Raw genomic sequence first — 23,040 nt, forward strand, 5'->3', positions numbered from 1 at the left:
GGTTGTTTCTACATCATCTCCGCGCAGAAAAAGCATGGAGGGAGGGATGCAGGGAGTGGACCAGAGGCCCAGGTATACCCCACGCCGAGTACCTCCACCCTCTCCATGCCTCCCAGCTCTGAGCCCCCCCCCGCACTCCCACAATAGCTGCAGCCCAAGGAAACACGGTCATAAAACAGACATTTGCTTTAATTTTCACTTGAAGGGGCAATTTAGCACAGGCTGTTTGCAAGCTGTCGGAATTCTTTACGAGGTTCTATCATGTTTTCCCAAAATGGTCCCCCCAAGCGGCTTCCTGGGGTCAAAGTTCATACATAACTATTTAGGGGGAAAAGGGGTTGGAGAGAGCATGGGAAATTGTGAAGAGTGGAGAATATATATTTTTAAAATCAGATCAAGTGTGGCTGGGAGGGACTTCCCTGGTGGCGCAGTGGTTAAGAATCCGCCTACCAATGCACGGGTTCGAGCCCACATACTGCGGAGCAACCAAGCCCATGTGCCAAAACTACTGAGCCGGCGCGCCACAACTACTGAAGCCCGCATGCTCTAGGGCCCACGTGCCACAACTACTGAGCCCGCGTGCTGCAACTACTGGAGCCCGTGCTCGGCAACAAGAGTAGCTCCCGCTCACTGCAACTAGAGAAAGCCCATGCACAGCAACAAAGACCCAAAGCAGCCAAAAATAAATAAAATTTAAAAAAAAGAAAAAAAGAGTGGCTGGGAAAATAAGAGCAAGAGAAAGCCAGGCCAGGACAGCCGCTGATCGGAGGCGAGTGCTGTGTGACTTTGCCCAGCCCTCTGTCCTCTCTGGGCCTCCCACAAGCAGAGGCCAGTCCTGTTCATAAAAATGAAACACTGTGACTCAGCCCCTACCTCGAGGGCCCTCACACACTTACTCATAATGACATGGATACTCGATTCACAACCAAACCAATCTCGCTGAGACCTGATTGGCATTTCTGCTTCGGGCTCTCGCCAGCTCTTACTCCCAGAAACTGCAGCCCCACACACTGCTGACCCTACTCTGTCCTCAGGGTCCCCCTCTTGGTCCCCGTCTCCCACTGGTTGTCTAGGTCCTTTTTCCCAAGGAGAAAGTGCTAGATTTTGCTAGATCCTCCCAGCTGCTCCAAGGAGGGGAAAAGTCACTAACCCAACTCCTCCCAAAGCTGGACTTGGTTCCTCTTCCTCAATTTTCCCACAGTCCATCCCCTCTTCCCTCAAGAGCCCTGAGCTGAGAGGCATCAGTAGGAATAAACCTCCCACATCATAAACAGAGCAGCTGCTCCCGGGTCTGCATGCACGGAGGTCCTTGGAGATCACAGAGTGGGGAGGGGCTGGGAAGCTGGACCCTGGGATCCCCTGAACATACTCCAGGTCCCCTTCAGCTCCCTGTGAAGAAAGTTTCCTGCCTCTAAGGTCTTGTAGAGGCTGGGGCACGGGGGTTTGGGGGGCGAACTCTGGGGCCTTCATCCAACCCTCTCCCAGGGGTGACATGGGAAGCGAAGAGGAGACGGAGGCCATAATGTAGGACAGGGGTCTCTCCTCACTCAAGACCCCTCCCCCTTCCTCACACTTCTGAGGAATTTTCCTGGCCACCGTAGACAACTCCAGCCTCAGTATTCCCAGGGAAGGGTGATGAGGCAACAGGGACGTATCTCAGGCTGGGAGAGATCCCAGAGGTCAGGTCAGATTGGGGGCAGGATGGCTTGGAGACTATGGGAGCCCGGGGTGTGGGAAATCCTGCCATCCCTGCATAGCGGCATTTGCATAGGAGACTCCCCCCGAGGAGCTAACTAGAAGCTCACCCGGCATTCTGCAGCCCAGACCACCCAGCAGGGACCCAACTAAAGCCTGTTGCCAAGCACCCCCAGCTGATTGCAGGAGAGGTGAGCAGGGGTTCTCCCAGGCAGTAATCAAGGAGAGAAGAAACAGAGCAGAACCCTCACGGGAGGACCTGAGAAGGGGAGAGGACCCAGACACAACACTCCCCAGACAACTGAGTCCCTAGATGTACTGTGTGTATGAATTAAGCTTCCACAGACTTAATCTTCTCTGATGCCAAAAAGAAGCCTGAAACATCAATCCTATTTTTCATATAAATAAACTGAGGGTGCAAGAGGTAGAGGAAGTAGTCCAAAATCACATGGATCTGTCTAGACCTGACACCAACCTGGTTTCTCCCTGGGTCAGGAACTCTCTGGACCCTCGAGTTTAATTGCCATTGAGTTAGTTACCACCCTCAGCCTCCTTACCGTCTATACTGGAAAGGGCTATATGTGCACCTACCTGAAGATGTTTATCTCCATCCTCACCACAGCAGAAATACAGAATCTTAGAGCAGGGAGGTCTAACCTCCTCATGGTACAATTGGGAAACTGAGAGGACAAGCTGCTTGGAGGTCTAACCTCCTCATGGTACAATTGGGAAACAGAGGACAAGCTGCTTGGAGGTCTAACCTCCTCATGGTACAATTGGGAAACAGAGGACAAGCTGCTTGCTCAGGGTCACAAAGTCAGGAAGAGCCAAAGCAGGAGCTTGATCCAGTTTGGATGGATGCTCTTCCCCAGAGCCAGGTTCTCAGCTGTTTACACACAGATTCCAGGTACCATGTTGGCACCAGGGAAATAAAGGTGGATAAATACAGGCCCTGCCTGGAGAGGCTCAGAAGTGGGGAAAAAGGGCCCTCCCCCCAGCCTATAGAAAGACTTATCCTCCAAATGTCAAGGACACGCTAAGGAAGAAGTTGCTGTAAGCTGGCCTTGAGTCAAGAAGGCCTCCTGGAGGAGGTGTATCTACCCCAGCAGAGATGTGAGTGGGAGGAGGGCACGTCCCCCGGTGATCCTGGAGGAAATGTAAGTGCGTACGACCTTTCTTTCGGAAGATACTCCCGTTGGAGGATTATGGGAGACTGGGCTGGGAAGTCAGGCTGGGACCAGATCAGAGAAGACCTTGAATGCTAGGACAGAGAGTCTGAGCCTCACCCATGGGCACCGGGGAGTCATGGAAGGTTTTCACCCGGGTTAGGAGGGGGGGACCCACGCGAGGGAGTTTCTTAGTGAATTTACCCTGGAAGCAGCTCACAGGGCAGACTGCCGGAGAAAATGTGTCAGTGTATCTGTGTGTTGTCTCTTGGGATGAGTGTGTGTGTGCATGTGTGCACATGTTAGTATGATGCTAAGATCAGGAAAACCTAGTTTCAAAAACCGCCCTGGTCTGCTTTTGGGGAGATGATGGAACACCGGCTCCCCGCCCCTTCCGTCTCCCTCGTAAGCCGCCCTGAATGGGCAGAAGCCTCGCCACCTCCTCCAGACACTCCTCGAGCCTGCACCCAGCAGGCCCAGGAAGAAACCCTCTGAGAAGCAGACACACACCCAGGAACAGAGTAAGCATCTCCTCGCCTGAGACTTCCCCCAAATCTCACAAAAGTAGTGAAGGACACCCGGGACACTAGGAAAGGGCAGGGGAGGGGGAGGGCTGACTGTTCAGCAGCCCATGAGCTCAGAAGGGCAGGGAGAGTCAAGTGGTGGGGGACAGTTCAGCCAGCAGGGACCCATGTAAACACAGAGAGGAGGGACATGCTCTGGAGAGAGAGAAGTAGAGACCCCTCGGAAGAGGGGTCACCGGAGGCATTGGCAGCCCACCTGCCCCTCGCCTTCCTGCACACCATCCTCACTGCAGGCACTGGCTGAAGCAGGAGGAAGAGATGTCTCACCAGGACAGCTGTTCTGTTTTGTCCTCCTCTGGAACCCAGTGTGCCAGCGGCTCAGCCTACCTCTTCCCCCTGTTCCCTTAGCTGAGAGACCCCCAGTGGTGTGGGGACCGTGACTAATGAATCCCAGGGGGGCTGTCATTACTGAGACCTGCAGTATCCATTAACAGTGATCAGCGATTATCACAGCCACTGCCCCCAAGGGGAGGGGGCTGGTAGCCAGGATTCCTGGTGCTATTCACCAGCTCTGCTCACCCTTCCCAGGTTTCCCTTCTGGAATCCCACGGAGAATCCTAATTTGGGGATTCACAGGATCTCGGGGTCAGGACAAATCTTGGAGAGGTCCCATTCCCTCTGTAACCACCTGTTTGCCCACCTCTGGCCCAGGCGCTCGAGCCCACCAGGCATCCCCCGCACTGGCGATCTGTTAAAATGTGCATCTGCCCCCTAAGACCTTGGTGCCGCTGTGGAGAAGCCTGACGGACCTCTTCCCCATGCCTCCCCAAGCAGGCCCAGACACAGAGCCTCCCACGTTGATCTATGATAAGCTCTTCAACTGCCGAGTCCAGGGTCACCCAATCCCCCCCTCCGAGAAGCCCTTCCAAATTCTACCTCCAGCCCAGCTACTCTAACTCCAGCCTCCTTCTTCTGCAGCTGTTTTCTGTGAGCCTCCCACCGGGCAGAAAAAGGATGATCTCATTCGCCTTCTAAGAAGTCTTCCAAATCCCTGCCTCCACATTTCCGACTTTTGTGCAAGTGTTTCTTGTCCCTGACTGCCAGAAAGTTCTCCTCGATATTTAACTTGAACCTTACTCTCGGTGGGGCAGACGTGGAGAAAGGTCGTTTATTCAAAGTATCCCAGCTTCCCAGGTCACTGATGTTATAGCTGTGATGTGCTTTCGTTCCCTCTATCAGCCTTCCAGAAGCTCCCCGCCACTCCACACCCCCACCCAGTGCCCCCCGCACGCCCATCACCCCAGAGCAGCTCAGGGACTGCCTGCCTCCAGGCCTGGCTCTAGCGCAGGAGGTCAGCCCCAGCCCCAGTGGAGCGAGCGAGCAGGGAGCCCTCGTACAGCCCAGCCCTGCCCCCAGCCCAAGCTCAAGAAGGAGGTAATTAGGAGCTGTGCAGTCCCTGTCCCCCAACAGGTACAGCTGAGCCGCTGCATCCATCATGGGGGGGGGAGCTGCCAGAGAAGGGGAGGGTCACGTGGCTCAGCAGGACCAACAGGAGGGCGGGGGAGGCCGTGGGGGCCAGGGATTGGCTGGTCTGCAGCGGGGGGAGTCAGGGCTGTCGGGGATAACCTGAGAATGACCTTGTGGGGACTTTAGCTCCCAGTCTCTGCTCCTCCCTAGACGCCCCCCACCTTTCCCCAGTTCCTAACCTGCAGCCCTCCCAGCTGCCCTTGCCCTGGCATTTTCTCTCCTCCTTCAGTACCACCTATCTAGGGTGCAAGGGCCCCTCTCTCTTTTTTTTTTTTTTTTTAAGGAAAATGGCCTCTTGGGTGCTTAATAGATCTGAGAACGCGTGTGGGAGTGGGAGGCGGTAGTTTTCTGGCCTGAACAGGGGCTGGTGACTCTATGAGAAACACTGTGGATAGGGTTCGAAGGGAGCAAGGAAAGGAGGGGGAAAGGAGAGAGGGGCCCCTGCTTGGATGGAGGAAGTGTTGGTACAGGTGCATTTTTCTCCAATTGCCTGTGTTGGTGCCAGGGCGTGAGTGTGCAGGCGCATCGCGTGGGTGCAGCCTGGGACGTGTCTTGCATACTTGTGCTGAGCCGGCTACCTTACCATGTGCTGCAGTGCACTTGGGCAGAGGTGGGTGGGTTGACCTTGACCTTCTCTCTGTGCATGTGCCCAGGCTCCTGTTCACAAGTAGCTGGGTCCCTTCGAGCACACTGCCACAATGGGCTCTCACCTTGCCTGTGTCTGACCCAGAGAGGGGAACCCCCTGCAATCTGTCTGTGCCTGGGACCCCTCAGCACATCCCCCAGCCAAGTGGGCAGGGACCCTCACGCCCACCCCCAGAGCTACAGGTCAGGGTGGCAGCTGGTGGGAGAGAAGAAGGGGAAAGAGAGGAGGGGCAGCTTCCCCAACACGTGTGAAGGTTCTTCGTTATATATGCAAATGTCCTCATTAGAGATGCAGAGCGCTTCCCTGAGCTAATGGCTGCTGCAGCCATTTCTGTGTGGAAGTGCTGAGCGGGGGACTGTGGCTGGGGGAGAGGAGAAGGGGCAGGACCACTGCCCTCTGGCTGAGTAGGGCCAAGGCTCTCATTCCGCAAGCCTGGTCCTGGGCAGCCCTGGGGGCGCGGGGGGAGCCCGTGGGAGGGGCAGGCGGCGCAGTATCAGAAAGCACAGCTCTGACACTTGGCACTGCCTGGTCCCCTACCCCCACCCTGAGCCAGGACTTGCCAGCAGGGTCCTCTGAGGAGGGCCGTAGCCCAAAGCCCCAAAGCCAGGGTCCCTGTAGGTCTGGGAGCAGGTGACCCTGGCTGCTGCTCTAGGACACCAGGCGCCTCCTCCCTCCTACTGGTGCAGCCCGACACACAGACAGACTTATGCTCAGCCTGCTTCCTAGGCCTCACTTCCTGCCCCCTGTGCCATCGGACCCTGGAGAAAACGGTCTCCTTGTCGTCTTTTTCTGTCACCCAGCCATAGAGAAAGGAGCCGGATTCTAGTCCAGAGCTGCTGCCTCTCAGCCCCATTGCACATCCATTTATAGACGAGCCACTCTTCGGGGCTGTCTTGTGCTTATTCACCTCACTGCCACCAACGTGGCACCAGAGACAAACACCAACACACAGTCAGCTCACACATGCCCTCGGAAACATGCAGTCACCCTCATCCCAGGGGCACACGCCGTGTGACTTAGGTGAACTTGCCCTCAGACACACACCCACACCCAGCCTCCGCCGTCCTTGAGCACACGCGTCACCCCACCTTGGGGACAGAGTCCACAGACACGTCCCACGCCCTACCCCCCACCTCTCCTTTCCCTGCTTCTCTCTCCCCCTCCTGCCCTCCTCGCTGGGCACCCGTTTGCCAGGGTTATTTATAGAAGCAAGCGATAAATTCAGTGTGTTTCTCGGCGCTCAAAGCTATAAATAATGGCACAGATCATTAAACCCCGAGAGCAGGCCCAGCCGCCCCGCAAACAAGATGAACTGCCAACCACCACGTGAGAGGGAGAGAGGGAGGCTCAAGGCAGGGGGCCCCGGGCCGCACCCCTCAGCCTGGTCCCCATGAACTTGGGCCTCCAAGGGGCCTGCCTGGGTGGGCACTCGGGGAGGGGAGAGCGGAGCTGGGGCCTGGGCTTGCAGGCTGGCGAACAGGCTCACCTCCACCTAATTTCCATGCTCTCCCTCTCTCCCTCTCTCCCCCTTTCCCATCCCCCTGCCCTCTGCTTCTCTCTCCACTTCCCTCACTGTTCTTTCATCTTTCCAGTGTTTTCTGCTTCTAGTCTCTCCTCTTTCCCACCTCTCCTCTATCCATCCTCCTTCCTCTCTCTTTACCTTCTGCCCTTCACCTCTCCCTCTCCATCCGCTTGTTCTCCGCCCCGGCCCTTTCTTCCCCCCATCCCGAATCCCCAGGCCCCGGGAGGGGCCCTGATCCCACCACAGAGCCCTCAGAGGCAGAAAGTCCCCTGTCAGCAGAACGCTGGGGCTGCCTGCTGATTCAGTGTCTGTAATCTCCCAGGCGGAGGCGGCCATGGCAGGGGGGCAAGGAGGGGGGACGGGGAAGATGGATGAGGGGTAGAAGAACAAAATGGCATGGACACCAGGGACGGGCTCCAGGCTGAGGGAGGTTCTGGGGAGCGGAACCAGAGCCCCGAGCTTCAGACCAACCCCACCACCGCCGGCTGGTCCAGTGGGGCGAGAGAAGTGTTTTCTGGTACGAGAGACGGCACCACGGGAAAGATAAGGCAAACGGACAGGAGCAGAGGGGAGCAGGCAGGGGTGGCCGGGAGGTGTTGCAGAAACCAGAGAAAGAGGGGTCAGAGAAAGCCAGAAAAACAGGGGGCATTGAAAGAGGGTTGACTCCGTCCAGGCCCAGCCAGCCCCAGTTCCAGCGTGGACCCCGGGCAGCCACCGTGTGGAAGGTTTCAGCGTCCTGACCGTGGCTACCACAGGCCTCCCCCCTTCACTTTTAGGAAGTGCCTCTATCCTTTGGGGCTCACCCAACTTGACTCGGACTTACTCGGGGGAGGTCTCCCTCAGCCCCCGCTCTAGGTCACCTACCTCCTGGAGTCTTTCACCCCTTCCCACTGAAAGTCCTACCACTTCCTGCCTCGGCTTGAGCCTCCTTCTGGAGGGCAGAACATAAGCCCAATATGTGTCATATGGTGCCCCAGAACACCAAGCAACGCCTGAGTCTTTGAAGCCTAATCAAACCCAGGAGTGGTAGTCGGCTCTCTCCTTCCCGAGCGAACAGGCAAATAGACTTCAGATGCGGCAAGAGGACCAAGATTAGACATCAGCCAGAACCTGGGGGTGCTGGGGGCTGGGAGATGCCTCTGAAAGTTAAGGGGGACCCACGGGCCTGAGGATGGCACGGCCTGGCCTTGTGGCCAGGGGTGGACGAGAAAGCCTCGGAGCATTCCCCGCCTGCCCCTGTCCTCCGCACCCCATGGCCAAAGCGGCCATCTGCTCCCGCTTGCTCCCCTGTTGGCCGCTTTGATGCAGAGCTCCGTGATCTGCCCGGGAATTTATAGTAGGAGCCAGGACGGCAGCTAAATCCCCCAACCACAGAGGTAAATCAGCTGCTGCGATGGGCCGGAACGCGGGAGCTGTCGGGCTGCGAGGAGGCACAGCAGGGCTGGAGAGGGAAACACTTGTCCCTGCTCCCTGGGGGCAGCAGCCAATAAATCCCCTCGGGCACCGATTAGGGCTGGCGGCCTGACCAGATCTCGAGGGCTGTCAGTGCTGGTGGCAGAGATTACACCACGGCGGGCAGTGCCCACAGAAATAGGCTGCAGCCCAGGGCTGGGCCACGAGGACTTCTTAGAGCAGCTGGGTGAGTAACAGTGGTTGGGAAACCAAAACCGGGTTTCCCAGGAGCTGAGTGGAGCAATGTCACCACCTAGGAGGGCAGGTTCTCTAAAGCCCAATTGCCTGGGCTCAAATCCTGGCTCTGCCACTGATTACCTGTGTGAAATGGGCAAGTTACTCACTTCCTTGTGCCTCAGTTTTTCCATCTGTAAAATGGGGCTGATTAAATGAGGTGACAGGCATACAGTGCTTGGAGCAGTGCCTGACAGTGTAGCGTTAGTTGTACCGTCACACAGAACAAGCTGTCCAGGGTGGGTTAGATTTGGTCTTGTGCAGAGAAAGGAGAAGGGACCAAAGGACCTTTGGAAGAATCTGGGGGTGCCAAGATGATGTTTAAAGAAAGAGGGCTCTCTTAACCCCAGGGAGAAAGTGCGAACAGCTTCTCCCAGTGGATTCCTGTGGGTAGGGGCACAGGCTCCTGGGTCACACAGGCTGGCCTTCGAGTTTCGACACCTATTAACTATGAGAACTTCAGCAAGATATTTCACTTCGCTGTACCTGACTGACCCCATCTGTAAAATGAGGCTGATAATACCACTCACCTCACAGGGTTATTGAGAGGATTACATGAGATCAGACATAATTGAAGTGTTCAGTGGTGCGCTGTCCATAGTAAGTGCTCAGTAAATTTTTGTTTTGTTATTACTGTTATTTCATCAAGGGAATGATGGCTACACAGTGGATCCTAACTCCAAGCAGTGAAGCCGACAGGGAGAGAAAGGAGGAGAGGGGGTGAAGGCTGGGGGTGGGGGCAGGGGGTCAGTAAGGAGAAAAGGGGCCGGACAATGGAAAGGGAAGATAAGAGCAGGCAGGTAAAGATGTGAGACTTGGAGGCGGAAAGAAAAAAGGGAATGGCACAGAGATGAAGGACAAGGAGAGATGGGGGGGAGTTGGAGGGAGACAGAGGAGAACCCTGGGGGTGGGGGGCTTGTCCAGATCAAGGGGACAAACGGACGGGGCCTCAGAGCAGGAGTCGGGGAAGTGGGAGGGGGAGAAGAGGCCTGTGGGGAGTACTGAGGGGCAAGGGAAGTGAGGAGAGAAGAAAGAAGAAAAGCAATGGGAGTACAGGCCGAGAGACAAAGGAGGAGGAGCAGTATCTGGAGAAACAGCAAGCCGGGCTGGTGCAGCTCATTACGCAAACATGATTCCAGGCACTGCTCAGCTGCCCCCTCCTCGGCTTTCATTTTCAGCTTGGCTTCCCCCTGGCCTCCCTCCTGCACCCTCCTGCCAGCCTCTACCTTCTCAGCACCTCGCCCGGGGGCAGATGCGGCAGCAGAGGGGTGGGCTCTGCTCCCCAGGCGGTGAGGAGGAGAGGAAGGAAACAGTCCCCAAAGCAGAACAGAACCTGGGGGTCCTCCCCGGCTTCTGGCGGCTTCCCCCTTCATCAGCATAAATACAAGACAGTGGCCGAAAGCAATGCACGAATGGAATAATAATAACAGCAGCTAAAGCATTAGCAGTCTGCAGTTTACAAAGTGTTTTACAAGCCCGAGTCTCCCAGCACCCCTTGTGATGTAGGCAATATCACCCCCATGTATTACTATCATTATCATCAAGGATTCTGTAGTGCTCCCAACCTGCTAAGCACTATATTCTCTTACTCCTGACAACAACTCTATTATCCCCATTTTACAGATGACAAGCTGGGGCCTAGATCCTCTGCCCCTACCCCTTTGCCTCATCTCTGATCTCTCCCGGCTTTGCTCAACCCTCTTTTCTATTCTCTCATCTCCTCTTGCCCTCCCTTGATTCCCCTCTTCCAATCATGCTGCCTCATTAAACTTCAACTTGGCATTTTGTTCACTCTCCAGGCACTTCCCCCCTCACAGTGACCTGCAGGAACTGGTGTGATTACAGATGACTGACAGCCCCTTCATTGGGAGGGGCCACCTGACAGGGAGGGACAAAAAGGAAATCACATGGTAGTGGAAGTGAACATGACAATGTCTTCAGAGCTGCTTTTTTTTCCCCCACATTCTTCTCCAAAAGACCTGAGAGGATCTAGCATGTAAGACACATAAAACAGAAAAACACACATGAAAGGGCTTCCCTGGTGGCGCAGTGGTTAAGAATCCGCCTGCCAGTGCAGGGGACACGGGTTCAAGCCCTGGTCCGGGAAGATCCCACATGCCGCGGAGCAACTAAGCCCATGCACCACAACTACTGAGCCTGCGCTCTAGAGCCCACGAGCCACAACTACTGAAGCCCACAAGGCACAACGACTGAGCCCATGTGCCACAACGACTGAAGCCTGCGTGCCTAGAGCCCATGCTCCGCAACAAGAGAAGCCACCGCAAGGAAAAGCCCACACACCGCAATGAAGAGTAGCCTCCACTCGCCACAACTAGAGAAAAGCCCGCGCAGCAGCAAAGACCCAATGCAGCCAAAAATAAAATAAATTTTTAAAACCTGTTTAAAAGAAAACACACATGAAAGAGTAAGACAAGATCAACAAGTCGGGGTGAGAGAATGTCCCCCAAAAAGGAAACCTAAGGTTGGAGAATTATCACCGAGGAAACAAAAACTTAGCCCTCAGCTCTCTAACACTGAAAATAAATGAAACCAGGGAATAGGTAAAATCCTCCGCCAGAATCCCTTCACGTGTTCACTGGTCATGAACTCAGCACCCACTGTGTGCCACAGATCAAAGACGTGATCTACGCCAAGGACGTGGACTTTTCACTCTACAGGTTCAAGGAGGTTTTACCTGAGACGCACTGGGTGCAGTTGCTGTAGAAGAACTGACAGGACTCTGGGCTGAATGAGGTGGAGAGCAGTGAGGACTGCAAAGGTCAGAGGCCGTGGGACGCAGGGAGAGGAAGGGCCCACACAACGCTGTCCCAGAACTGAGAAACCGAGGCTGGGGTGTGTCAGTGGCAGCCCTGAGTTTCCTGCCCCTGAGCCCTTTCCTGAGTGGCCTGTTGGGATGAGGTCCCTGCCAGCCCGTTAATCCATCCACCTTGCACACCACGCTGGTGATGGCTGCTCCTGGCTACTTCTGCTCGTTAGCGCATCAGCATGGGAATCATCAGGAATGAAAATAAATCAGACGAAAATAATATTCCATGCTCTCCCACAGAAACAAAATCTGCCCTCCGTGTTGGCACAATTTCCAGCCTGCGGGAAGGGTGAGCACAGTGAGAGTGACAGAGCACAGGGGCATGCAGGGAGGAAAGACATGGACCCCTGTCAGGGAAAACCCCAGATCTGTGCGGGGGGGCACCCTTCCACAATCACAAAGATGCTACCCCTTCCCCAGCAGCCAGCAAAACAGGGCCTACACCCACACGTGTCTGTGGATGAAATACATACGTGGTAAACTTAAAAGCTGGTTCTTAGGAAGGCTGACACCTGGCCTGGGCCGCGCTGGAGGTACCTAAGTATATGGCACTGGTGATCCGCCCGGGGCACCCACTCCAATGTCTTAAAATGCTTCGAGGCGTTGTGAGTGGCTGGTGTGGCTTAAGACCGAAGCACAGTCCTGGGCAGGTAGGTGGTGCCGAGCGTCCACCAGCTCGGAGCACGCATGCTTCACCTCTCAGCCACCATGGAAAACCGGCCTCCTTTTTCCCCTCCCGCTCCCTTTCCTGAAGCATAGTTTGTCCTCATCAGGGACTCCTGGGTAAAAGAACCTGGAGTTAGGACAGAAGATCATTAAACTTCCCACAGAACAAAATTAGCTCTTTCCCACAGTGGGGGAAAAAAACACCACCACCCTCAGCTCCTCCCAAACCAGGCACCACTGTCACCTTCAGAGCCTGACCAAGCCTCCAGCGAGTAACAGAGACGAACAAGGCAACTCCCAGAGCAGAGTCCCTCCCTGGTAGGCCAGGTAAACCAAGAGATGGCAAAGCCTTTCCTCCAAGCACCTCTTCCAATACACGGACCTCCCTTCCACGGCTCCCTAACGCATGCAGAATAAACCTGCCTTCACGCCACAGCGCTGATTCCTCAGACCAACATTTAGAGCCCTCCTTAATACAGACCCATGCTGAGCTCCTACAATTTCTGCTTCCTCCATCACCTCCCCCCTCCCCAGCTGCTGATCCCGATGTGCTTCAAGGAACATGTCCTGAACCATCCTGCTTCCGGCCCACGTTGCCTGGAATGCCCTCTCCACCACTTCCTGGAGCTCCCGTATGCTCATCAAAGCTCTCCCCACCCTCCTCCAGGGCAAGTGCAAATCCCACCTTCTTCCACTCACGCAAGTTGTCTCCCTGCCCACTAGACGGGCCTCCTGGCTCTTGTTCACCCATATGCCTGGTACTGAGAGGCAGTCTGGGGAACGTTCGTGGAACTGAGTGAAAACTCCAAACCTGCTCCCAGCCGAGCTTTCTTTTCTGGGACTCACAGTGGTCTCAGAAATAAGGAGGCCAATCAGGGACGCAGAGGTGGCTGATGTCTCTAGAGCCCCATTACCCCGAGTCAGGGTGGGACCCTGGGGAGACGGAGGCTGCTGCGGGAGACGTTACAGGTGCTCCTAGGCTTCCTGAGACCATTGGGACAGGCACTGCTGAGGGGCTCTAGGGGCCGTTAGACCAGCGGTGGAGGGTTTCCTTTCTTCCTCTGGCTCCTCTCTCTGTCACTCTCTCTCAGTCCCTCGCAATAGTCATCATCCTCTCTTTCAACTAGACAGGGGCTTCCTTCTGCCCGAGAGACACCTCCCCTTACAGCTCTGCTGCTCAGAATGTGATCTGAGAACGGCAGCAACAGCATCGCTGAAAATGTGCTAGAAATGCCAACTCTCAGGCCCCAGCCCAGACTGGTCAGTCCCATCCTTCAGTTTAGCAAGATCCCCAGGTGGTTTGTGTATATATTAAAGTTTGAAAGGACTCATTTAAAGAACCAGAAAAGCTAGGCCCAGGGACCAACAGGGAGGCTGAATGCTTCAGCTGTTCATTCATTTATCCTTTCAATAAATATTTAATAAGCACCTACTGGGTGCAAAGTGCGGTGCTAGGCACTGGGGAGGAAATGGTGAATGATTCAGCCCCGGGTACACAGGCTGGAGGGGGTGAGATCAGTGCTCCCCATCTGGTTGTCCCAGCTCCCCAGAGTTGGGGGGCTTAGATCAGGAACAGGGGTGCATTCCACTGGAGACTCTCTCAAGACCCTGAGGCTGGTAAGGGATCCCTCCCACTCCCTAATACAAAGACAGAGAATCAGTCAGAGAGATGGAAGGGAAAGAGTGATGAGAACGAGGGAGAATGCTGAGCGGGAAGAAACGGAGGATGGAAATGAGGAAAAGTGAGTCCACAACAGCCTCTCTGAACCACCCCTGCCGGCCACTGCAGAGACACACTCGGTCTTACTTCCCAAGCTCCCTGTTGAGTGCCCCCTCCAGGACGTGCCCCATCCCAACTCCAGGCAGATGGCCTCCCACAACAGGGGTCCTCAGTGGTCCATGAACGAAGGACAACCCCAGCCCTCCAGCACCCTCCACCCCAGGGGCTGAGAGGGGAGAAGATAGGTCACACCCAGAGGAGAAGTGTCCACGGCAGGGGGACTGGTTGAAATGGCGTAGGGATGGTAAGAAGCACACAGACTCAGGAGACAGGGTGGGGCCCCAGGTGAAAGGGACTGCGGTGTCGAGAATGAACTCTAGGGAGGCCCATCGGGGGCCCCTGTGCTCAGCAGTGCAGGCAAGCCAGTGTCTTGGCTAGAATTGTACAAGTGGAGATTGTGAGATGTGGTCAGATCTGGGATCTCCTTGGATGATAAGGCTGACAGAACTTGCATATGGATTCAGTATGAGAAGCGAGGGAAAGAGAGTTAACGAAGATGGGCCTGAGCTACCTGTCAGATTAGGGTAATCCAAGGTGATCTGGGAAGGGTTCCAGAAGAAAGGGTTGGGGCAAGGTTTGGAGGGAAGGAAAGACCTAGGGCATAAAGTGGGGAAGAAGAGAGTCCCTGTTGAGAAGTCATAAGGAATGAGAGTGAAGAGATGGGAAAAGAAGGGAACAACTATTCAGGGGTCCTTAGTTCAAGCTTTTCGAGGGCAAGAATTGCATCATCTGTTTCCACTGGATCCCTTAGGGTCTTCCATTGATATTCTGCACATGGCAGGTTTAATCAGGTACTCAGTAAACATTTGCTGCTTGTTGAGAAGTGACCCAAAAGGCAGGGTAGGGTGGTATAAAAAGCACTCAACTATGTCTTGGGAGCCCTGACCACCTTCTGGCAGAGGGACCTTGGGCAAGTCACTGTCTCTCAGGGTCTCAGATCTTCAGTCCTTTCTCACCCCAATCCTCTTTCCTTGGCTCTAAGACCAAGAGTCTGGAGGGGCAGTCTGGAGGGGAATGAAGCCGAGACCTAGAGAGTGGGTCGGAACCATCTAGATATGGGTCAACGAGAGTTCACCCACCAGGGTAGCTGGGAATGAAGAAAGATGATCAAGCCAAGAGCCCCACACATGCCATGCCCACATTTTCCTTGCTGTGATGTCTCAGCATTTGGGGGGAGTTTTTGCAACTCCACAACTTCTAAATATTGAAATGCTTGGACTCAGTCATTGGGTGCCCTTTATTTTCTATCTGTTCTCACTCCTTAGGGGATCTCATTCAATGACACTGATGACCCCAAATTTATATCTACAGCCTGGACTTCACCACGAAACGCAGAACTGTGCATCCCTCTGCCTACCAGATGCCTCCGCTTGGTTGCCTAACGGGCATCTCAAACCTGCCATGTCCAAACTGACTCCCCCCAAACCAGCTCCTCCTGCAGTATTCCCCAAATCTCCATGGTTCTGGTCACTCAGGCTAAATCCCTTGGTCTCATGCTGACTCCCCTCTTTCTCTCACACCCTCCATCCAGCCCATCAGCAAATCCCTGGGCTCTCTGAAAAGTACATCCAGAATTTGACCACTCGTCACCAGCTTCACTGCCACCTCCCTGGTCCAGGCCACCATCATCTCTTACCTGGTTCTGCAATAGGCTCCTGCCTGGTCCCCCTCCCCTCCGCCCTTGTTTTCTCAATCGAGTCTCAACAGAACAGTAAGAATTTTCTATACAAATACAAGGCAGATCATGTCAAACCTTCTGCCCTGCTCCAAACCTTCCAGTGACTCTGCATCTTACTCAGAGCTGAAGCCAAAGCCTCACGGTGGTTATTAGTCCCCACGTGATCTGGTTCCCATTACCTCTCAGTCCCACCATTCACTCTCTCCCTTATTCTCTCTGCTCCAGCTGTTCTCCAACAGTAGACACGCTCGCACCGGGGCCTTTGCCCTTGCTGTTCTCTTTGTCAGGAATGCTCTTCCCCCAGAAATCTGCATGGGCCATAGCGTCTGGTAAACGGCGGGCTCCGTATGTTGGGGGCCTGAGCAGGGATAAGAAAGGGCATGAGGAGGAAGAGGAGATGATAATGGAGTCTGGGCCCACACAAGAAACAAAATGGTTCATCTTGCTTTCTGTCTTCCTCCTTATGGGGAACTTGCTCCACCCTGGCTCCTCAGGAAGCACCCCACTCTCCATCCCACCCTCAGGAGGGCCTCAAGCTCCAATGGCACCACATCCCTCCAGGAGTCGTGGACCTCCTGAAAAGGAAACATCTCACTCCCCTGACGCTGAATGGGACAACCCTCTCTGCTCTGCTCCCAGAGGATGTGGGGAAGAACGGTCTCATTCAATCATTCACGCAGACACACTTATCTCCACCACCGTCCTGCCCCCTTCTTTTTTTTTTTTTTTTTTTTTCCGGTACGCGGGCCTCTCACTGTTGTGGCCTCTCACTGTTGTGGCCTCTCACGTTGAGGAGCACAGGCTCCGGACGCGCAGGCCCAGCCACTCCACGGCATGTGGGATCTTCCCGGACCGGGGCACGAACCCATGTCCCCTGCATCGGCAGGCGGACTCTCAACCACTGCGCCACCAGGGAAGTCCCCCGCTCCTCGTCTTCTTAACCTCTGCTTACTTTCCCTCCTCGGCCCTGCCTTGCTACTCCCAATCATCAGGGCCCCATTAGCACACATCGGAGGCAGGCTGAGGCGTGAAGGCTGGTGTGATGAGGCCAGAACAGCCCGGCCACGGGCCTCCAAGTCGTGGGGGAAGGCAAGTAGACTTGAGGGGAAGGCTTTGGGGGTGGGAGGCTGCAGAGGCCAGAGAGACAAGGAAACAAGCAAAGAGAATCAGAAGCTGTGATGAGATGGTGATCCAGAGGGATGCCGAGAGGGCATCGGCCAGAAAATGGGGGTCACACTCAGAAGCAGAAATGGGGAGAGAAGCAAGAGCTGATAGACGTCAGGAGCTGGAGACAGGGGGTGCGACAGAGAGTCTGACCCCCAGAGACAGACAGACGGACAGAGACAGACCAGAGGAAAGAGAGAGACGCAGGAGCTAGACCGCTATAGGCGGGGAGGGACGGCGGCAGAGGCTACCCAAAGAGATGGAGAGATGCACGGACAGACCAGAAGGCTGCAAAGAAGGCGAGAGAGAAGAAAGAGCGGAGGCGGGAGTGGCGGGAAGCGGCGGGCGCGGGGCGGGCGCAGCGGAGCGGGCGCTGGCGCCGGGAGCCGGCTCGTAAAAGCCGCGCCGAGCGGGGAAATTGCCGCCAGAATCGCTGAGCTCCACAAAACGCTGTCCGCGCGGCCCGCCGCCACACCCGCTCCAATCTCCAGACTCATCGCCGCGCGGGCTGGTTATGCATTTAAATGTTATTTAATTGGATTGCGGAGGAGCTGGGGGCCAGAGCGGCCGCCGCCCCCGCCCCGCACACGCCGCGCGCAGGGGCTGCTGCCTCCACCACAAATCTGTATTCCGAGTCACAGATTGCAGAGCACCCCCTCCCTACCTCCTCCCCCAGCCCGACGGCTCCCCTCTGCGTTTGGGGTCCTTCTTCTGTTCCCCCCTCCCAAACGGAGCCAGAGGACACTCAGAAAGACACAAGTCCCCGGAAGATGCGTGAAAAGGCAGGGGCTACATAAAAAGACTCCAGACGCACAGAGACCCAACGGCAGCAAAAATGGGTCACACTGAATTACACGAGTGTCCATCTGGGAGATTTTTCAAAATGCAGAGACAAGGAAGATCCCCAGGGATCACAAAAGTACACAAATGCATGTAATACACTGGAGACCCACGCTCTGTAGGGAACACATCACCGTACCCCTTGGAATGGTTCTTACGAAGTGACACGACCACACAGGGGGGCAAGATCTTGCTAACTCAGTGACTTTCATAGCCCTTCCTAAAGCTAGGTAAGGAGTAAAACACACATTCACTCTCACACTCAGGGCCACCATCACACCCCAATCGCTCCACTGCGGTGCCTTTCCACGGCTGGAAGGCAAACCCTTTCTTCAAAGACTTGTTCCTCTCCCAGTGCACAGCAGAAGGCATCATCGGATGAGGTTCTGAGAGGCCACTGCATCAGTCATCAAGTTTCCTAAAACCGAACAAAGAAACAAAACTGAGCCAACATCACAACAGGTAGGCTTGAGGACAGACACGGGGAAGGCCTTCCTCAGAAGACAAAGTTTGAGATCCCAAGGGGTGAGACTGGGCTTCTCCCCTATCAACTGCAAAAAGAGACCCATTTCTGCAGCCTGGACCAGGAGTCAGCACCATCAAGGTAGATGGAAGGACAAAATGACCTGCTGAGGCATGTCCCCCACACACTCCCAACCAGCCGACAGGGAATTGCTGGCCTGAAATGATCAGGGTCAAGATGCTTCAATTAATGAAAATGGAAATGGCAACCCGGCTTGGCGCAGGCCACCATGGAGGACTGTTCTGGGCTCTCAGCCACCCCCTCTGTGAGCTGGGCATAGAGACTGACATCAGGCTGAGATCCTTGAGGAGGAGTTAGGGGCAGAAGAACAGGCAAGAAGATGTGCAGGAAAATTCTATTGCAGTTGTTTTGTTTGTTTTGTTTTTGACAGAATGAGGGCCAAAACAAGGAGAGAAAAGAAAAAGGGAGAGAAAGTTTCCCCCAATACATAATTCAACCTTGACTGGTAAGCTTGGGCTGTGGCCAGGCTGGCATAAGGACGTCTGAAGAAGAAAGCAATTCAGCCTCCCCCAAAGCAATTTATTTCTGTATCACCTGATGGTCATAGCTGGGACGTTTATCCATGTGTCTAACCTCAATGTCTTATGCTCCCACTGAAATTATTTCCTTCTTTGGGGCATTAGGAAAAAATAGAAAACAGCTGGCCTACATACTCCCAAACAGGAATATTTGGAGAATTGAGACCTAGTCTGGGCCGGGCCACAATCTCTATTCCCTCCCTCCATTCCACTCATCTTCTCTGCCCGGCAATGCCCAGGCTGAGTTTCTGGCCTTTTTTGCTTCAGCACCTGGACACCCCCTGACACAGCTATTGCTGTTTTCCATCCCAGAGGTTCACAGAACAAGAGATCAAAAAGGAAGCCCCATTTCCCATCTCCCATAGAGCCACGCCCAACACCTGGTTCCGGCCAATCCTGGCCCCTGAGCCCCTCCCCGCAACCTTGCAGCTGGGGCTGAGAAATTCTTGGGGCAATCTGACACCATTGGGTGTTCTCCTTTTCCGAACACCCATGCCATGGAGGTGGCAAGATTGAGCAAGTGATGAGAGAAGAACTTTCCAATCACTGCCCTCTCTCAGTGGCACACAGCCTCCTATCCACACTGAGGGCTAATCCCTTCCTCAGTCAGTGTGCCCAGAGCACTGTGTTTAGAACTCGCTCACAGCACGTTTTCTGTTTGATTTATACTATAATTATATGCTTGTATCTCCCAGCACCAGACAGTGAGCAACATGAGGGCAAAGAATCATCTAATTCACCTCTGTCACTCCCTACAGTGTCTAGTGTGGGGAATGGCACATAGCAGACATCAATAAATGTTTGTCAAACTGGGAAAGGAAAGTCAAGGACCACACAGTGGTCAAACTCAAGACTCAATCTTGGGTCTTCCCTGGTGGCTCAGTGGTTGAGAATCCGCCTGCCAGTGCAGGGGACATGGGTTCAATCCCTGGTCTGGGAAGATCCCACATGCCGCCGAGCAACTAAACCCGTGCGCCACAACTACTGAGCCTGCGCTCTAGAGCCCGCGAGCCACAACTACTGAAGCCCACACGCCTAGAGCCCGGCTCCGCGACAAGAGGAGCCACCGCAATGAGAAGCCCGTGCACCACAACGAAGAGTAGCCCCCGCTCGCCGCAACTAGAGAAAGCCCGCGTGCAGCAACGAAGACCCAACGCAGCCAAAAATAAATAAATAAATAAATTTATTTTTAAAAAAAGACTCAATCTTGCTTTAGGCCATCCTGTTTCAGTACGAAAAAAAAAACAGGAAGAGCCCCTTTCCTCCCCAACACACTCCATCCTGCAGGTCTCAGAAGCACTCCCACCCCGAGCACAGCTTGGTTTCTATCAAGTTGAGTGTGTGTAATTGTGTGCGTGTGTGTGCGCATACATACATGTTGGAGCGGGACCTTGAAGACCCCATCACTTCTCTGAACCGGAATTCGCGTCACCATCACTGGGCAAACACAACAAACTCGAGATACTCATGTTACTGGATGGGCTCCCTGGGGTAGATCTCCAAACCCAGATGCGAGCACCCAGATGTGCATTTGTCCTGGACACCTACTTTATGCCAGGTGTGGGGTTACATACGGGGAAAGGAATATGAGGCCCTCTCCTTGCCTTCAGGGCATCCAGGGCAATCCTGCCTTCACCTGGGCTGCATATCCACAGCACAAAGAGAAAAATAGATGCGAGGCTACACTTCAGACCTCCCTAATTAACATCTCTTAAAGTGGAGCTGGGATGCTTGCCTTTTTTAAAACCTCTACAGGTGAACTGATTCACAGTTCTATCCAACAGAACCTTCCAAGAGGATGGAATGTTCTGCATCTGCATCGTCCAGTCAGTAGCCACTAGCCACGTGTGGTTACTGAGCACTTGAAATATGGCAAGTGACTAGAGTTGAATTTTTTATTTTGCTTAATTTTAATTAAACAGCCACACATGGCTAGTGGCCAACATATCAGACTGCAAAACTCCTGATGATCCCAAATCACTTCAATTTGGCTTTAAAATACTTCTCACAACATTGTGTGTGTATGTGTGTGTGTGTGTGTGTGTGTGGCGGGGGTGGGGAGGTGTTGCCACGCCGTGCGGCTTGCAGGATCTTAGTTCCCTGGATTGAACCCCGGCCCGGGCAGTGAAAGCACCTGAGTCCTAACCACTGGTCTGCAGGGGAATTCCCTTACAATATTGTTTGGTAGCAGCTGACATCACCATGCCCTTTGGCCCACGAGAAAACAATGAGCTTCCCCTCCCTAAGGACACTCTCACTTGTACTGAAGAAACTGTTCTAAAATGGACTGGGGGGTAGGGGCCAGGCTGGTATTTTAAGGCCTATTAGCCAGCTAAGCCACCACACCAGCCTCCATGCCCAGAGTGGAGGAAAGGCATGGAGTACCCATTCGTTAGAGGTTGACATTGGTCAGGGAAGAAAAAGCGGTGACATGATTTTAGGTGCCTGTTATGGACTGAATTGTGACTCCCCCAAACTCCTATTGAAGCCAAGTTAAACGAGGTCATAAGGGTGGGTGGCACCTTAATGCAATACGACTGGTGTCCTTCTAAGAAGAGAGATACCAGGCAGGTGCACACAGAGAAAAGACCATGAAGGGCACAGCGAGAAGGCAGCCACCTGCACACCCAGGAGAGAGGCCTCAGGGGAAATCAAACCTGCTGACACCTGCATCTTGGACTTCTAGCCTCCAGCACTGTGAGAAAATAAATTGTTCAAGCCCCCCAGTCTGTGGCATTTTGTTATGGAAGCCCTAGCAGACTAACATGGCGCCCTTGGGAAAAAGCAGGCCCAGGACCCTATTCAGCCTCTCCCTGAAAAGATGCACCCCAAGAATTGAGGGCAACAACCCTCTAGAAGCCAGATCCAGCAGTGACTCTGACACACCTAAGCCTTCAAGTCATCATCTTGGTCACTACTATTCAAGAGCCTCTATGCACTGCCCAACCCTACCTCCACGACCTCGTGATTCTCACCCCAATGCTAGGCTTTCACCCCAACCAACTCTATCCCCCTGAGACATCTTCCCTACACACTAATCCCCTCCCTTCCCATTCCTGACCCCACTGCACCTACACTGCCTCCTGTATGGCTTGCCCCTCCATCCCCCATCTGTTGGGTGTTTTAAGTGCATGTTCTGTGCATCTCACTTCCTTCACTGGACTGCAAATTCTCAAAGATTAGTCTAGCATTCAAGACCTTTCACAAGCTGGCCCCAACTTAGCTCTCCACCTTGTTCTCCCAACTGGGCCAAGTCAACATCAATCTACTCGCCAGCCCTTGAACAATGCTCTTCACTAAGCTCTCCAAAACTTTCCCAGTCTCTAAAGCCATCTGAAATGCCACCTCCTCCAGAAAGCTCTCCCTGACTACCTTGGCTAAATACATAAGAGAACAATGGCTCTTATCTCTGTGCAATTATTCCAGTGCCCAGTTCTAGTGCTCTAACTGGGGCAATAACTACTTAGAAAGAGAGGAAAGGAGTCTAAGGAACATGGGGGTGCAAAACTGTAATGTAATTCTGATGCCAACCACCCGGAGTTAGCACAGACCCCTCAGGTTTAAGGGCAGAGCCCCCAACAAGACTGCCCTCACTGTAGATGCCAACTTCAAGTTTGGAGGTCCCCAGGCCACCTGCACTGCTGACTAACTGGCTACAAATTCAAGGGTTCCCACACCCTCCTCAGGCTCGATAACTTGCTAGAATGACACAGAACTTAGGAAAGCACTCCACTTACAATTACAGTTTTATTATAAAGGATACAAATCAGGACCAGCCAAATGAAGAGACACATAATGCAAGATCTGGCAGGCTCCCAGTTTCCACGTCCTTTCTCCCAGAGTCAGGACACATCACCCTCCTGACACATCCATGTGTTCACCAACCAGGAAGCTCATGGAAGCTTCCATGTCCAGAGTCTTTATTAGGGTTTCATTATGCAGGCATAAGTGATTGAAATCATTGACCACGTGGCTGAGCTCAGCCTCCAGCCCTGCCTCCTCTCTCTGGAGGGCAGGCTGATATCACCTGGCTTGAAGCCCCAGCCCTCTAATCACACTGTTGGTCTTTCGGGCATGGTCAGCCCTCCTGAGTCAAATTTCAGCACAACCTCAAGTGCGGTCTGAGGGTCCCACCATGGATGACAAACTCCCAGCACTTGGGAAATTCTGAGGATCTAGAGGCTCCCTCCCAAGAACCAAGAATGGAGGCCACTCAAATTACTTATTATACAATGGGGGGGACACACATTAAAAATC

General features: G+C 54.1%; 1 long non-coding RNA gene across 1 annotated transcript; it reads left to right on the forward strand.

Moving 5' to 3' along the window:
- The first annotated feature begins 346 nt into the window (after positions 1–346).
- Positions 347–22,597, forward strand: LOC113620546 (uncharacterized). Its single transcript, XR_003432825.1, has 3 exons — positions 347–359; positions 14,003–14,005; positions 21,344–22,597. It is a non-coding gene; the product is annotated as an uncharacterized LOC113620546 (long non-coding RNA).
- The last annotated feature ends 443 nt before the right edge of the window (positions 22,598–23,040 follow it).

This window comes from Aethalodelphis obliquidens, unplaced genomic scaffold (assembly GCF_003676395.1).
Source record: "Aethalodelphis obliquidens isolate GAN/ISIS:26980383/991018 unplaced genomic scaffold, ASM367639v1 scaffold8, whole genome shotgun sequence".
Taxonomy (NCBI): domain Eukaryota; kingdom Metazoa; phylum Chordata; class Mammalia; order Artiodactyla; family Delphinidae; genus Aethalodelphis; species Aethalodelphis obliquidens.